Below are 14,593 nucleotides of genomic sequence, written 5' to 3'. Positions count from 1 at the left end.
TATAAGTCCCTGCCCTCAAGCCTCGAGCAATTCATGTGGAATCACAAGGGAAAATGGTAACATGGAGGGAAATGATGGCCTACACTTCCCACATTGTACGTATGGTACTATCCTTAATATGATGTTAGCAAAATTTGATTTGGATATGTTAAGTTGCACGAAGAATAATAACAATGTTAACTGTCCAACATTTACTGGAAGAGGAGCTAACTCATATATTGACCACATTTTATTGTCCAACGATTGTGCATACTCCAACTTGTGCGTTAATGAGCAAATTGTAAGTGATCATAACAGCATCTCTGTATCACTGCACTGTTGGGGTCCCAAAGATTTGGATGCAAACAATAGGATCAACTCTCTGGAGGCTGTAAGACCCAATGGGTTTAGGATTAAATGGTCTAAGATCGTTCCATATGAGCTGTTGGAGGAGGTTTTAAGAAAGTGTACCTTGGAGATAACCTATTGCCTTAGCGATGTGGTACATTCGCAAGTTATATTGAACCACCTACGTACTATTAGTGCAACAATTGATAATTTACTCACAAAGCCGCATAAGGGGAATAGAGTAATTAACAATGGTTGGTTCGATAAAAGTTGTACAGATGCTCTCCATGCCCTAAAATTGGCGATGTGCATTAAACCACGCGATTGTACAGCAATTAAATCTTGTCGTTTTGCCTATAAAACATCACTTACCAAAAGGAAAAGAGCTCTCCAAGAGGAGGCTTGGTATAAACTCAGCTGTGCGGCTGAAACTAATGATAGCAAGTTATACTGGCAGACCATAAACAGTCCCTTCTTAAAAGATGACTCAGTGCTCGAAATTACCTCTCATGTTGATTGTCAATCATGGATGCACCACTTTTTAAATATTTTTAATCCGGATAGGCTAATTTTAGATTCCCATATGGACAATGAGTATACTTGGCCCAGATTGCCTCTAGACATTGGTCTTGATGAGGTTTATGAAGGACTACGCAATAGCAAGGGCGGCAAGGCACCTGGCCCGGATGGAGTCCCGCTGGATTTGTATAAATCCGAATTAGATCTGTGGGCACCGATCCTGACCAGGTTTTTTAATGCTATAACGGAGGGCCAGATGCCAATTTCTTGGGGCCAGTCAATAATTATTCCCCTTTTCAAAAAGGGATCAAGGTCCGAGGCAAGTAATTATCGTCCCATTTCTCTATTAGACGCTTCGATAAAAATACTGAGTAGAATAATCTTAAAGAGACTTGAGACATGGGCCGAAGATAACAAGATAATTTCAAAGGCGCAATACGGATTTAGGAAAGGCCTGGGGACGCAGGAACAGTGTATTAATTTAGATCTTTTAATACACAAATATACTGTTGCAAAGGAGGGGAATCTCTTCCTTTGTTTCGCAGACCTAAGTAGCGCCTTTGATCTTGTAGACCACAACATCCTTTGGGACACATTGTTAGATCTCGGAGCCCCCAAAGAGTGTGTTTTCTTTCTGGCTCGGTTATATTCTGGCCTTTCATGCAAAGTACGCTTTGGTCCTATGGGAGAATGTACACCTTTTTTTTAAAGTCGCAAGAGGGATTCGTCAAGGGTGCGTTTTGGCCCCGTTTTTATTTTCTTTATTTATAAATGAAATTGATTCGATTTTAAGTAAATTAACCTCAGACGCCCCCTTGATTAACGGTAGTGTTACCCCTATTTTATTATACGCAGATGACGCAGTTCTCATCTCACGGACACAGAATGGTTTGCAACGCCTCATAGACAGATTTGTGCTATTTACCAAAGAAAGGAAATTGATCATTAACAAAAGTAAGACTTTCGCCATGACCTGTGGAAAGAGGGCGAAATCCAATTCCTCTTTCTTTATTGACAAAGTAAAGATTCAATCGGTTAATAGTTTTTGTTATCTTGGGATAACATTCGCAGGCAACGGGAAATGGACAAATGAAGACGAGAACGTAAGGTTAAAGATGTATAGAAACACAAATAGTATTTTCAGATTTGCAGCTAAGCTGGGACAAAGGAGTGTGAAAGACATGCTAGCAATTTACAAAGCTAGGTGTATTTCATCTGCTTTATACGGGGCGGGAGTCTGGGGGCATCATTCTGTTAATGGCTTACAGATTGATGAAAATAAGTTTTTGAAGAAACTGTTATGCGCCCCGTCCTCGGCCCCCAACATCCTAACCCACATGGAGGCTGGTATCGACTTCATTGCGGATTTAGCCGCATTACGCCCATTACTTCTTTGGCGCTCTATCTGGTCCAAACCTGAGACTGTATTCACACAAGCAATCATCAAGGATTGCTTGAATCTTGATAATCTATCTCGTATTCCCTGGTTGAGTTATATTTATCACTGGTTTAATCTTTTGTTTGAATGTAACATCCGTCTGAATCCCGAAGCTGCTGCATTGATACCAAAGAAAGACATCAAGTCTAAGTTCCTAGCATTCAAGAAGTTGGCTAGAGAAAATCAGTCTAAAAATCTAACTACAGTTGCTTCTTACTTTGACTTGAATTTAAGGTCAGGTTTTCAGACATACCTTGCCATCGTGACTCATAACTCACACAGATTTGTCTTAACCCGTTTAAGGCTTGGGATTGTACACCATCTAGTCTCCTTCCCAGATATTAAGATCAAATCTAATATGCTGTGTCCCTGTGATAACATGTCAAAACAAAGCTGCTGTCACTTTTTATTGTTTTGTAAATTTTATAGCCATTTTAGGAAATTTTATTTAAAACCTATCCTTTTAAAAAATAATATACGTTCCACTAAATCAGCAATGAAGTTCCTAATAACTCTAGAGAGTCCTGACACCTGTTTTTTTGTGGCATCCTATGTGCTGAAATGCATGAATATCAGGAAGTCCATAGTCTGCACCAATTAATTTTAATTTTATCTAGTCATGTAACTTGTATATAGAGACATTGTCCTGATTTTGATATGAAATTGTAACTTTAAAGCAAAATTTTTCTGATGAATTATGTATCGGGACTGTTACCTTATTTAGCACTTTTGTATATTTGCACTTACAGGATAACTTTCATGGAATTTACATCTTACTTCAATCACAATGTGGATTCTTTGATGGAAGATTATTAAGTTTAAGGAAAGAACTATGCACTTTAATAATGTGTAAATATGGTCTTCTGTTTTGTCTTTGTGTATAAAATATTTTTGTTTTATATGTATTTTTAAATGCTGTTTTGCTTATATGGTTGTATTTTACATACCGAATAAAGCTTTTGAACGAACGAACGGTTCCAGGAAGGGGCCTCCTTCCTATCTTATTGCAGGGTCTGACTTGGGGAGGCGGTGGTCTACAGGGTCGAAATAGGCCCATGGGGGGGCAACCTCTAGTAGGTTAAATATATAATTATATATATATATCTAATTATATATATATTCACTGAAAAAAACATAGGTTTCAGGGGCGCTATAGTTAGCTGGACTTTTCACTCGTACAAAACCATTGAAATTCCCCCGTTATAGTTAGTTCAGCTAACTATAACTCGCGTGTCCGCAATGCACTGCTGATGACGTCACATATTACATCACTCATGACATGGTCAGTGACATCACTCATGATATCACTGATGACATCTCAAATGACATCACTGATGACATCACTGATGAAATCATCCAGTGAATGTGTGTTTTTCTGAAAATTACATGTTTTATATATGTATATCTCAAGGTCGATGGAAGAATAAATGGGTATATAAGTGTCTAAATGGATGATTTGTTTTTGAAAAATTTATTGTATAACTGACTGATTAGGTGTATCTTAGTGAATACATTGCTTAGTGAGTAATGTTTAAATATGTAAATATCTGTATCAGTCTCTCACTTTGTGTATAAGTGGGTGCATGGGTTGGTGAGTAGCTACATGAGTGTCTATATAGGTTATTAGTTGGTTTTTTGAGTATCAGTGTGAGTGTCTGAGTGTCTGTATGGTTCGGTGGGGGGTATTGCGTAGTGCATAGGTGCATGAATGAGTGACTCACTGTTTGTATGTGTTGAAGACCGCATGTGTGCAGGACATGTATGGGTGGATGAGTGTCTCAATAGTGTCTTTATGAGTAACTACATATGTTTTAAACTAGTATATGTGACTATTGGTGTATATAAGTGAGTATATGTGAGAGTGAGAGATTGAAAAAGTTCCTGTATGAATAAGTATTTGTTTCTATAAGTGTTTGTTTAAAAGACTAAGTATGTGTAAGTTTCTGTAGAAGTAAGTGTGGTGGTGTGTGTATAACTGTATATGCAAGTAAATGGATGTTTGATTCTTTATTAGCATGAGTGGCTATGTCTGTGAGTAACTCTATGGATGAGTGGCGTGTAACAGGATGTATAGGTGTATGAGTACATATGATGAGTGAGTACATGTATGAGTGACTGTATAGGACTGTTGGTGAATGAGTGGATGTGTATGTGGATCTTAGAATTACTGAATAGGTTGTTGTAACTGGTATTGGTATGGCCATTGTTTTGAAAATTTTAGTTTCTATTTTTGAATGTGTGTACCAAAGGTTATATTAGGGGGAGAGGAGGTCTGCCACTCTATCACAAGGATGATGTCATCAGTGATGTCATCAGTGATGTAATTTGAGATGTCATCAGTGATGTCATGAGTGATGTCACTGACCATGTCATGAGTGATGTAATATGTGACGTCATCAGCAGTGCATTGCAGGCGCGCAAGTTATAGTTAGCTGAACTAACTATAACGGGAGAATTTCAATGGTTTTGTACGAGTGAAAAGTCCAGCTAACTATAACGCCCCTGAAACCTATGGTTTTTTCAGTGAAATTCTAAGGTTTTTTAAATGCTAATTCCAGTGCTTAGTTTGTGCCGGTGCTTTCCGGTGCTAAGCACCGGCACTTAATTTTCAGGGCCGGGTCTACACGGGATAAGGCTGTTCACTAAATCCACACAGGTCTCCCCTGTGAAGAGCTGATATTGCACGCAATTGTATGTAAAATAGTACAAATTGCATGCCGCAGCAGCAGCCCGCTTTATGAGGCACACTGTCACACTCAGAAAATGCCGGGGCCCCTGCCTCGTCGTAAATTACATGTCACTCTAATCAAGCGCTACAATGTATCCTGTTCTGATGCCCGCGGCGCCCCTGAGGCGGAATGTAATGCAAAGTCTGCCCGAGGCGCCTGGGGGGAGGAGGGGTGGAGGGGACGTCACCTCCGGTCCTGTTGCCAGAGCAGGAAGTTTGGAAAGAAGGCAGCTGGCTGTAAGATGAGTTTGGGTACTACGAGGAGAGAACGAGTTAAGATAGGAAGAACTGGGGGCATATTCACAAAGAGCCGTCCAGACACAGCCCAATAAAACACAAATAATGGGGGTTGTTGGTGGGTTCCTTTGCCCGACGTGAGCTGGGAGAGCTGCTGCCATGTTGAGGCAGAAGGCACGATTGCGGAGGGAGTACCTGTACAAGAAGACACTTGAAGAGAAACAGCACAGCATCGAGGACAAGAAGCAGAGGTTAAAGAGAGCTTTAGATGAAAATCGTCTTATTCTAACTGAAATCCGCCGAGATGCCCTCTCTCTCCAGAATCTGATAGAATATGACGATGAAGGTGGTGAAGGTGTAAGCAGTCATGTGGATAATGAATACCGTTGGGCCGGCGTGGAAGACCCCAAAATCATGATCACTACTTCGAGGGACCTCAGCTCACGCCTCAAAATGTTTGCCAAGGAGGTGAAACTGATCTTCCCCAATGCTCAGCGCATGAACAGGGGTAAGCATGAGGTGGGATCACTCGTCCAAGCCTGCAAAGCCAACAGCGTCACAGACCTATTCATTGTGCACGAGCCCAGAGGGACACCAGATGGTCTGATCGTGTGTCACCTCCCGTTTGGACCCACTGCGTACTTCACACTGTGCAACGTGGTGATGCGTCATGACATTCCTGACTTGGGCACCATGTCTGAGGCATATCCACATCTCATATTCCATAACTTCACCTCGCTGTGCCCAAGGATGAAAGTAAGAGGGTGATAACATTTGCCAACCTGGAGGACTACATATCTTTCCGGCAACATGTGTACAAAAAAACTGATCACCGGAACATAGAACTCTCCGAAGTTGGTCCCAGGTTCGAGATGAAATTGTACATGATTAAACTTGGAACTCTCGAAAATGAGAAAACTGCAGATGTGGAGTGGCGCTGGCACCCGTATACCCACACGGCCAAGAAAAGGATATTCCTCAGTGTGGAATAGGTGAAGAGACTGAATCGGATGCAAACCTGTGAGCAATTTGATGGAATGCCTGTGAAAATTACATGGGGAGCAGCTACTCACTCCGAGGCTCTGCTGCTCCTGTACATGTTGGGAAATAATCAGTTTGGTGTTTGTAAACCAGAGAAGCCACTCTATATTTCAGGAAATATTCCTCCTGCCATGCTTGTGGGAGGTTCCACTCATTTTTGTACTAAGGACCTAATAAAAAGCCCTCCTGGGAGCCAATCACCACCTTTTAGAAACGCGTGTACGTTTGATACTTTTCCTTTTATTATTTTCAATTCCATGTACAGTTGATAAACTAATCGTCGGGGCTGGAGGCGGCAACTGGCAGAGCAGAGGAACTCATGCTGACTCCATAAATCTGGGACAGGAGGCCTGGAGGTGACCGTGACCCTCTCCACGAGTCTTACCAGGGCAGGGACTGGTTTCTTCCAAAGGAGGGGGCAAAGCAGACACAGAAGAATAAGGTAAATCATCTTTTTTTTTTGGTTTCCTGAAAGTTTCCTTTGTCATTTCACGCTTTTATTTCTAGTCATCGTTTTCTCTCTCGGGCTCTGTGTTTTTCTTTCACTTTCTTCTGGAAGGTTTTCTTTTTGTTTGGCTTGGCTGGGGAACGCCTGCCCTCGGGCGATGAGCTAGTGTAGTTAGAAAAGTGCCATTCTGAAAAAGAAAACCCTTAAAAATATCATAGAGTAAATGAATTACCCTCTTCATCAAACATTTATAGTCACAGTAAGTGAACGACCCTCGTCGTCACAACCCCTGTTGAACAAACAGTGTCACAAACAGCAAGGACGCCCCTTTAAACGGAAACGAGCTGCACTCAGAGCAAGTGCACTACTTCTATTCACCAAACAAATACCACACCCATAGCAACAGCATACCCACGTAATCGAACAAAGGACACATTCACTCCAAATAGACACCACCTCTTCACCAAACAAATATCACACTCACCACACTCACAGAAACTTCTGAAGTGCATCTTCTGGGATTTGTGAAGAGACTGGCTTCAGTGGTGCAGCGCAATCTGAAACCTGATTTGTAGTTGTGCAGGAGAGGCCAAATGTTAAAAGAATCTAGAAGCTGGGCAAAGGCTGCTTTTTTGACAACGGGGGGAGGGAGTCAGTTTATGGTTTAAATCTCTTTATTGATTTCAAACAGACATTGAACAACAACCACCCTTGAGTCTGAAGGCACAATACCAATGAGGCAACTGGGTTGCCAAGCTTAGCAAAATTACGGGTGGTAAACAGAAACCGAAGACAAAAAAAAAAAATAGAAATAATAAAACCATACAATACCCAAATGACACCTCCCCCCTCCCCTTCCCTCGTCCGCTGTGACCGATCAAGTGAGGGCAGCCTCTAAGGGAACAGCGCCGCCGCTTGCGGCGGTTCTGGGAAGTGGCTTTCGGAATCTGCGTGTCTGCCAGGTGCAGTAATCGCAGGTAGCGGGGACAGGTCAGCTTACGGAATTCAGACACCAGTAGGGTGAGGAAGGGCCTCCACAACTCTGGGAATTCGGATCCTCTGCCAGCTAAAGTGAGTGTGAGTTTCTCCATTCCCAACACCCCCCAGAGTCTCTGGAGCCATCCAGAGTGTGTCGGGAGCTGGGCTGAGCGCCAGTGTATCAGTATGTTTTGTGTCGCTGCGCCTAAGGCGATGGCCATCAGCCTACCCCTCCGGGATTTGAGTGGGTAAGTCAACGGGTTGGGCAAGCCTAGAAGAATATACGCGGGGAAGCGCGGTAGCTCTGTCTCGAAGTGCAGATCAATTTCGTCCAGAACCTGGGACCAATATGGTTGTATACAGGCACAGCTCCACAGAACGTGTACTAGGGTGCCCACTTCTCCACAATTCCTCCAACACAGCGCGCTCCGACGTGGGTCAAAGCGATGCAAGCGCTCTGGCGTATAATACCAGTAGGTGGCAATTTTGGTCAGAGTCTCTGTGAGACCCATGTGGTACGCAGAGTGCCGCGCTCTGTAGTAGACACCTTCCCATTCCTTGTGGCTTAAGGATCTGCCCAGGTCCCTTTCCCACCGAGCCCGGCCTGCGTTATATGTGTGTGCGGTGGAGTCCAGAAGCATTTTGTAGAGGTCAGCGATTATCTTCTTATTTGACGTGCGCGTCATCAGCCATTTTTCATAAGGGGTCATGAGACGCTGCGCCTGGGGCCTAACCTGTTGGTGGAGTGCCCAGTGTCGGACTTGTAAATATGGCATGCGCTCTGACTCCGGGAGGCCATAGTGCTCCTTGAGTTGCTGAAATGTGATTATGCCGTCAAAATCGAAAAGATAACCCAGGGACCTACAAGAGGAGGAGCGCCAGGCGCGAAAGGCCTGGGCGTCCGCGCCAGGGCGAAACTCTGGATTGTCGAAGATTGGGGTGAGCGGTGACGGAAAGGAGGTCAGTCGGTGGGCAAGGTTAGTACGGTCCCATGAGTCCAGCACCGTGCTCGTGATACCGGAAGCGTAGAGATTGGGTGGTCTATGCTGCTTACGAAGGAAGGGGATGCCCTGCAGCGGTCTGGCTGCCACCGCTTGGTCTTGAAACAGCCAGTGTTTCTCCGATTCCAATTGGTGCCATTCCACTAAGTATCGAAGCTGAGCGGCATGGTAGTATAGTTGAAGGTCGGGCACCCCCACCCCCCCCGCTCCGGTGGGAGAGTCGCCACTGCATGTCGAAATCGGGGCTTACGGCCCTGCCAGATAAAGCGCGCCAGGTCCGACTGAGTCTGTTGGATCCAGCCGGACGGTGGGCGGAGGGGAAGAGTTTGGAAGAGGTACAAGATCTGCGGGAGGACCGTCATCTTGATGGCCGCAATCCTGCCTAACCAAGAGAGCGTATAGTTTTTCCATCTGCGCAGTTCTGATCGGATGCGAGAGCGGAGATTAGAGTAGTTGAGGTCCGCGGTGGCCTGAAGTGTCGGGGCTAGGTGAATGCCCAAATAGGGGATCGAGGCAGCCGCCCAGCTCAGTGTGTGCTCTGCCTGGATTTGTGCCAGGGTGTGTGAGGAGAGCGAGACGTTAAGTGCTATGGATTTCTCCAAATTGATTTTGAATCCTGATCCCCGCGCAAAGCCATACAGTTCGATGAAAAGAGCGCGCAGAGCTGATATCGGGTTAGAGAGGGAAAGCAGGATATCATCCGCGTAGAGGCTAATGGTATGGATGTCGCCTCCAAATTTAATCCCCGTGATGAGGGGATGCCTCCGCACCCTTAAAGCCAGAGGTTCCATATAGAGCGCGAACAGGAGGGGTGACAAGGGGCACCCCTGCCTAGTACCCCTCCCAATGGGGAAGCGGGAGGAAGTGTAGCCATTCACCCGGACCGTCGCCATGGGGAAGCGATAGCAATTTAAGATCCTGGTACGTAGCTTCTCCCCAAGCCCAGCGCTCCCCAGTACCATCTCGAGGTATGGCCAGTGCACCCTGTCGAAGGCCTTCTCCGCGTCGATGGCCAAGAGCATGTATTCTCCTTGCGTACGAGACGCCTTTTCGATCAGGTGCAAGATGTGCTTAGTGTTGTCGCTTGTCTGCCGCTGTGGAATAAAGCCCGCCTGATCTGGTTCAACCAGGTAGGCCATATGCGGCGCCAATCGGGCCGCGAGGATGCTAGTGTACAATTTAATGTCTATGTTTAACAGGGAGATGGGTCTGTACGCGCTGCAAGCCGTCCGATCCTTTCCAGCTTTAGGGATAACGACTATCGCGGCCTCTAGCATGTCACTCGGGATAGCTCCCGCTTGGTCGAAGGTGTTGAATAAACTCGTCAGGAGAGGGGCTTCTTGGCTACAAAAGGTCTTATAGAAGGCAGCCGTGTAGCCGTCTGGGCCCGGCGATTTACCCGGCTTAAGGCGTGAGATCGCCAAGACAACCTCCTCTATCCGGATATCCCTCTCCAAGAGGTCCGCCTGCACAGAAGGCAGGGAAGGCATGTGGGCCCCCGCTATGTAGTCAGCGCAGGCCTGAGTCTCCAGGGGCTCCCCGGAATAGAGGCCCGCATAGAAATCGCGGAATGCCTCTGCTATATCAGCGTCGTTAGTTACAGGTTCCCCCCCTAACGTCCGGATCTCGCGGACTCCCTGCTTTTGTCTGGTCTCCCGCAGTTTGTTGGCCAGCAGGTGGCCGCACCTATCCCCTCCCGTGTAGTATGCGTGTCGGAGCCTGATCGCAGCGAACTCGGCCCTGTCCTGATCCAAGGCAGCAAGCTGCTTCCTTTCTATGCAGAGCTATCGCCAGGCCCGGGAAGCGCCGGTTCTCTGATGCATTTGTTCAAGCTCTGAGACGCGCTGGGAAAGTTCCGCCCGTTTGCGGCTGCGTTCGCGATTCTGGGCAGATGAGATGGCTATAAATTCCCCCCTCAGGACAGCCTTCAGCGCCAACCACTGTGTCGCTAGCGTTGAGAGCGAGGAAGTTCGAGATGGCTTTCTGGAGCTGTTCGATAACCGAGGGGTGGTGTAGCAGTGTGTCGCGCAGGCGCCAATGTCGGAGAGGCTGCAGGGATGGTGGGAGCTGGAAGGTGGCCAGAACAGGGGAGTGATCGGAAAGGGAGGCCGGTAGGATGTCAGTGCTCAATGCGTGGGCCTGAAGTGATGAGGAACTAAGGAAGTAATCTAAGCGTGCATATGTTTTGTGTGCCCCGGAGTAGAAGGAGTAGCCCCGACCAGACGGGTGAAAGTGGTCAGACCAGCCCCAGATCACGGAGACGAGCTCGTCCGGCAGCCGAGAGGACGCCCGCCTGACCAGTTCGCTGACCGGACCAGTCCAGTGCGTTGTCAAAGACAATATTAAGATCACCGCCCAACAGCAGACAGCGGCCCGAAGCGGCGGCCGCATCGTCAAGAGCATTGAGGAGGAATGCAATCTGCCCTTCGTTAGGTGCATAGATGGAATCAACATTCAGAGTCACCCCCCCAGTAGGAATTGATAGGTGAGGAGTCGACCCCTGATCTCCGCCCCCTTGTGTAAGACCCTGCCTGTGAAAGAGCGGGAAACCAAAATGGCCACCCCTGCTGTCTTGGAGTTGGCAGAGGAAAACATCTGTGTTGGGAAGGCTCGGGATTTCAATCTGTGGTGGTCCTTAGCCAGTAGGTGTGTTTCCTGTAAAAGGCATATGTCCGCTTTCGAATGTTCCAGATAACTAAGGACTGCCTTTCGTTTGACGGGATTATTCAGCCCCCGCACATTTAGCGTAAGAACTTTAAGGGGGGTGTGTGGCATCTACGGTCCAGTGAGCAACGCGTAATCGCTGAAGGACGCTAACTATCCTAAGCAAGTGCGGGAGGCCTCTAAAACCCTCTGAGACCTTGTGCCGCATCTGTCGGGGTGCAACATGGGAGAGCGGACGAGGGAACCCATACCAAAAGAAAAAAAAACAAAACCCCTTGCAAAACAAATGTATCAAGAGTAACAACATTAACAAAACCCAACAGCAGAGTCTTGATCTGGTAAGATTGTTCGTCACCTTGGCAAAGCCAGGGGGGCGTCGGTGTGGGGACCATAGTGTGACCAAGAGGGGGAGTATCGGTTCCCTCCGCCGCCCGCCTCCCGCCTCCCGCCGGAGACCCCTGGGTCAAGTGCGTGGAGCTACAAGTGGCCAGCGCTCATTCAGCCCCGGAGGGCAGCCCGGCCAGCGCGTCCGTCGCCGAGGCCAGAGCGTCCCGCTGACTCTTAGCTATGTCTGCTTTGTGAGGCTTCCATCCCCGTCTGCGCCCTCCCTGTCGCCGCCATCCTGACGCCGAGGGCCCGGGCTCCGGGTCCGCAGCTCGATTGTCCCCCTCTTCGTCCGGTGGCGCCAAGTCCAGCACTCCGCAGGCCTCGGAGAGCGAACGTAGCTGGTGAAGTTTGCCATCGAGGCGGAAGATGATGCGGAATGGGTGCCCCCACGAGTATGGAATGCTCCGCTGCCGGAGATGGTCCGTGACAGGGCGGAACTGTCGTCGGCGTTGCAAAGTGATCAGAGCTAAATCCTGGTAGAGCACCGGGGAGAGCCCCATATAAGAGACGGGATGGAGGGTCCTTGCTTTCGCGAGGATAGCTTCTTTGGTTTTAAAGTCTTGAACACACACCAGTATGTCCGCAGGGGGGCTGTTGGGCGTGTTGGGCGCCCGGGGTGGACCGACCCTATGTGCTCTGTCCAGGACGATCTCCGCGCCATCCGGCGCCGCTAGGATGTGGCGGAAGAGGCCTCCGACGAAGGCATGGAGGTCCGCGTTGTTGGCCGCGGGTTTCACTCCGCGAATCCGGATGTTATGCCTGCGGGACCTATTCTCCAGGTCCTCGAGGTGGGTCTGAACATCTAGCTGCTGGTCCCGCAGGCGGAGGAGTTCTTGTTGGATCGTATTCATGTCGGACACCGTGGCGACGCTCTTCTCCTCTAGCGCCGCCACTCGCTCCCCCACCTCCTCCACATCCCTGCGGATGTCTTTTATCTCTGCGGTGAGGTCAGCCTTCACTGTCTGTAGGTCAGCCCGCAGAGTCTGGAAGAGGGATTCCATGAACGCCTTGGTGACCGGTTCCTCCCCAGCGCTGGGAGAACGCTGCAGGGTCGCCATCTGGGAATCCGCGCCTTGACTGCCGGGGACAGGCTGAGGGCGCCCAAATATGTCTTTTAGAGGCTTTGATTTCCTCGCCTTGGATACTGGCATAGCGTAGTGTCCCACGAAGAGACCAGCGCCGAGGGGCGCGTCGATGTCGCCACCGGGGAGCAGGAAGGGCAGGGAGGTGGAGTCCAGCAGCGGCAGGCAAGCTCCCGGGCTAGTAGCAGGCTGTCTCCCGCCGCCGCCCCGCGGGTCTGAAGGCAAGGTCTCGGAGGGGGTGCCGATCGGGTAGGCACGGCGTCCAGCAAAGGCCACGGGGGGGGGGGTGCCACGTGCGCCCGCAGGCCAGCGCCCGAACGCGGCCCACCGTCTATTGCACTAGCCGGCTGATCTCCGGTGGTGTCCTCAGCCCCCAAGGCTCGCCTCCGGCGGCGGCTCCCAAAGTTTCAGGTCCGGGCACCCACCGGGCCCCCCAGCCCCTCACCTCTCTCCCGCTCCGGCGCTCCTGGACTCACCGCCTTCCGGGCAGCCTCCGTGAGCCCACGTGCACAAGGCGAACAGGCAGGCCTCCACACTCCCCAGTCGTCGCAGCCTGTCTCGCCGAGCCGGTCCAGGGAGGGGTCGAGGGCCTCGCACGAGAGCAGATCGCTGGGTCCGGATCCCGCCAGCAGGGTGCCCCAGCCGGGTCCCGGTCCGCGTCCAGCCGTCGGCGCTCCAGGCACAGCACACCCCCGCGCCGGGCAGCCCCCAGGACCGGTCTACTCGTCGATCGTCCGGGACAGAGAGGGGTCCCGCTCTAGCGCCAGCAAGGCTCCGGGCCTCCGCAGCTTCCAACATCCGGCGGGGGTGGCCCGCGTTCAGGTCCCCAGGCAGAGGCCGGTATCGGGGTAGCTGGCCTCGGTAGGCCTCTCTCGGGGCCTCCGCGTTGTCGAAGCCTCCGCCGGGTACCGACCACCGCAGGCCGGGTCGCCTCTCAGAGCTCCGTCTCCAGCCGGAGCCAGCTGCGGCCGCCTCCCGCTCCAGTCGGGCCAGCGGGTCCCTGGGACAGCCCCTCGCCGTGAACTGCAGACGGCCACGGGTCTCCCTGGAGCTCTCAGAAGCTGTTTTCGGCGGGCGGCGGGCAGGAGCTCCGACTTCTGCGTCCTACCTCGCCGCCATCTTGGCCACGCCCCCCGAGGGAGTCAGTTTATTGTGGTTGGAAGTCAACAACCCACCCCGGCTGGATGCCTATATGTGACATTTCCATGGTATGTGGCCTGGATCACGGATGTTTGTGTGACAATTTCCACGGTTTTTGGCCTAGCCCTGGCCTGGATGCTGATGTGTGACATTGCCACGGATTATGGAATCATTTCTGGCCTGGGTGCTTATGTGTGACATTTCCGTGCTTTCTGGCTTAAGTGTGACAGTTCCACGGTTTATGGCTTGGGTGCTTGCTAATGTGTGACATTTCCATGGTTTATGGCATGGGTGCTTATGTGTAACAATTCCATGTGCTCTGGCCTGAGGACATGTATGCCATTTTCACGGTTTATGGCTTGGGTGCCAGTTGAGGGTGTGGGTGGAGCCAATAGAGGAAGTGGGTGGAGCTAGTGAAGGAAGTGAGTGGAGCCGGGTAAATGGGTGTGGCCTCCGACAAACATTTGAGCACCTAGACTTCATATTTTACAAATTAAGCACTGGCTAATTACTAACTATAACGTGCCTGAAACCTATGGTTTTTTCAGTGAATTTCAAAGGTTTTTTAAATGCTAATTTCTAACTATGCCTACAGAGATAGGA

General features: G+C 49.6%; 1 pseudogene; it reads left to right on the top strand.

Moving 5' to 3' along the window:
- Window positions 1-5,390: 5,390 nt before the first annotated feature.
- LOC146863830 (U3 small nucleolar ribonucleoprotein IMP4 pseudogene) lies at window positions 5,391-6,399 on the top strand (annotated as a pseudogene).
- The last annotated feature ends 8,194 nt before the right edge of the window (window positions 6,400-14,593 follow it).

The sequence above is a fragment of the Triturus cristatus genome, chromosome 2_1 (assembly GCF_964204655.1).
Source record: "Triturus cristatus chromosome 2_1, aTriCri1.1, whole genome shotgun sequence".
Classification (NCBI taxonomy): Eukaryota; Metazoa; Chordata; class Amphibia; order Caudata; family Salamandridae; genus Triturus; species Triturus cristatus.
This window is presented reverse-complemented; position numbering and strand designations above follow the sequence as displayed.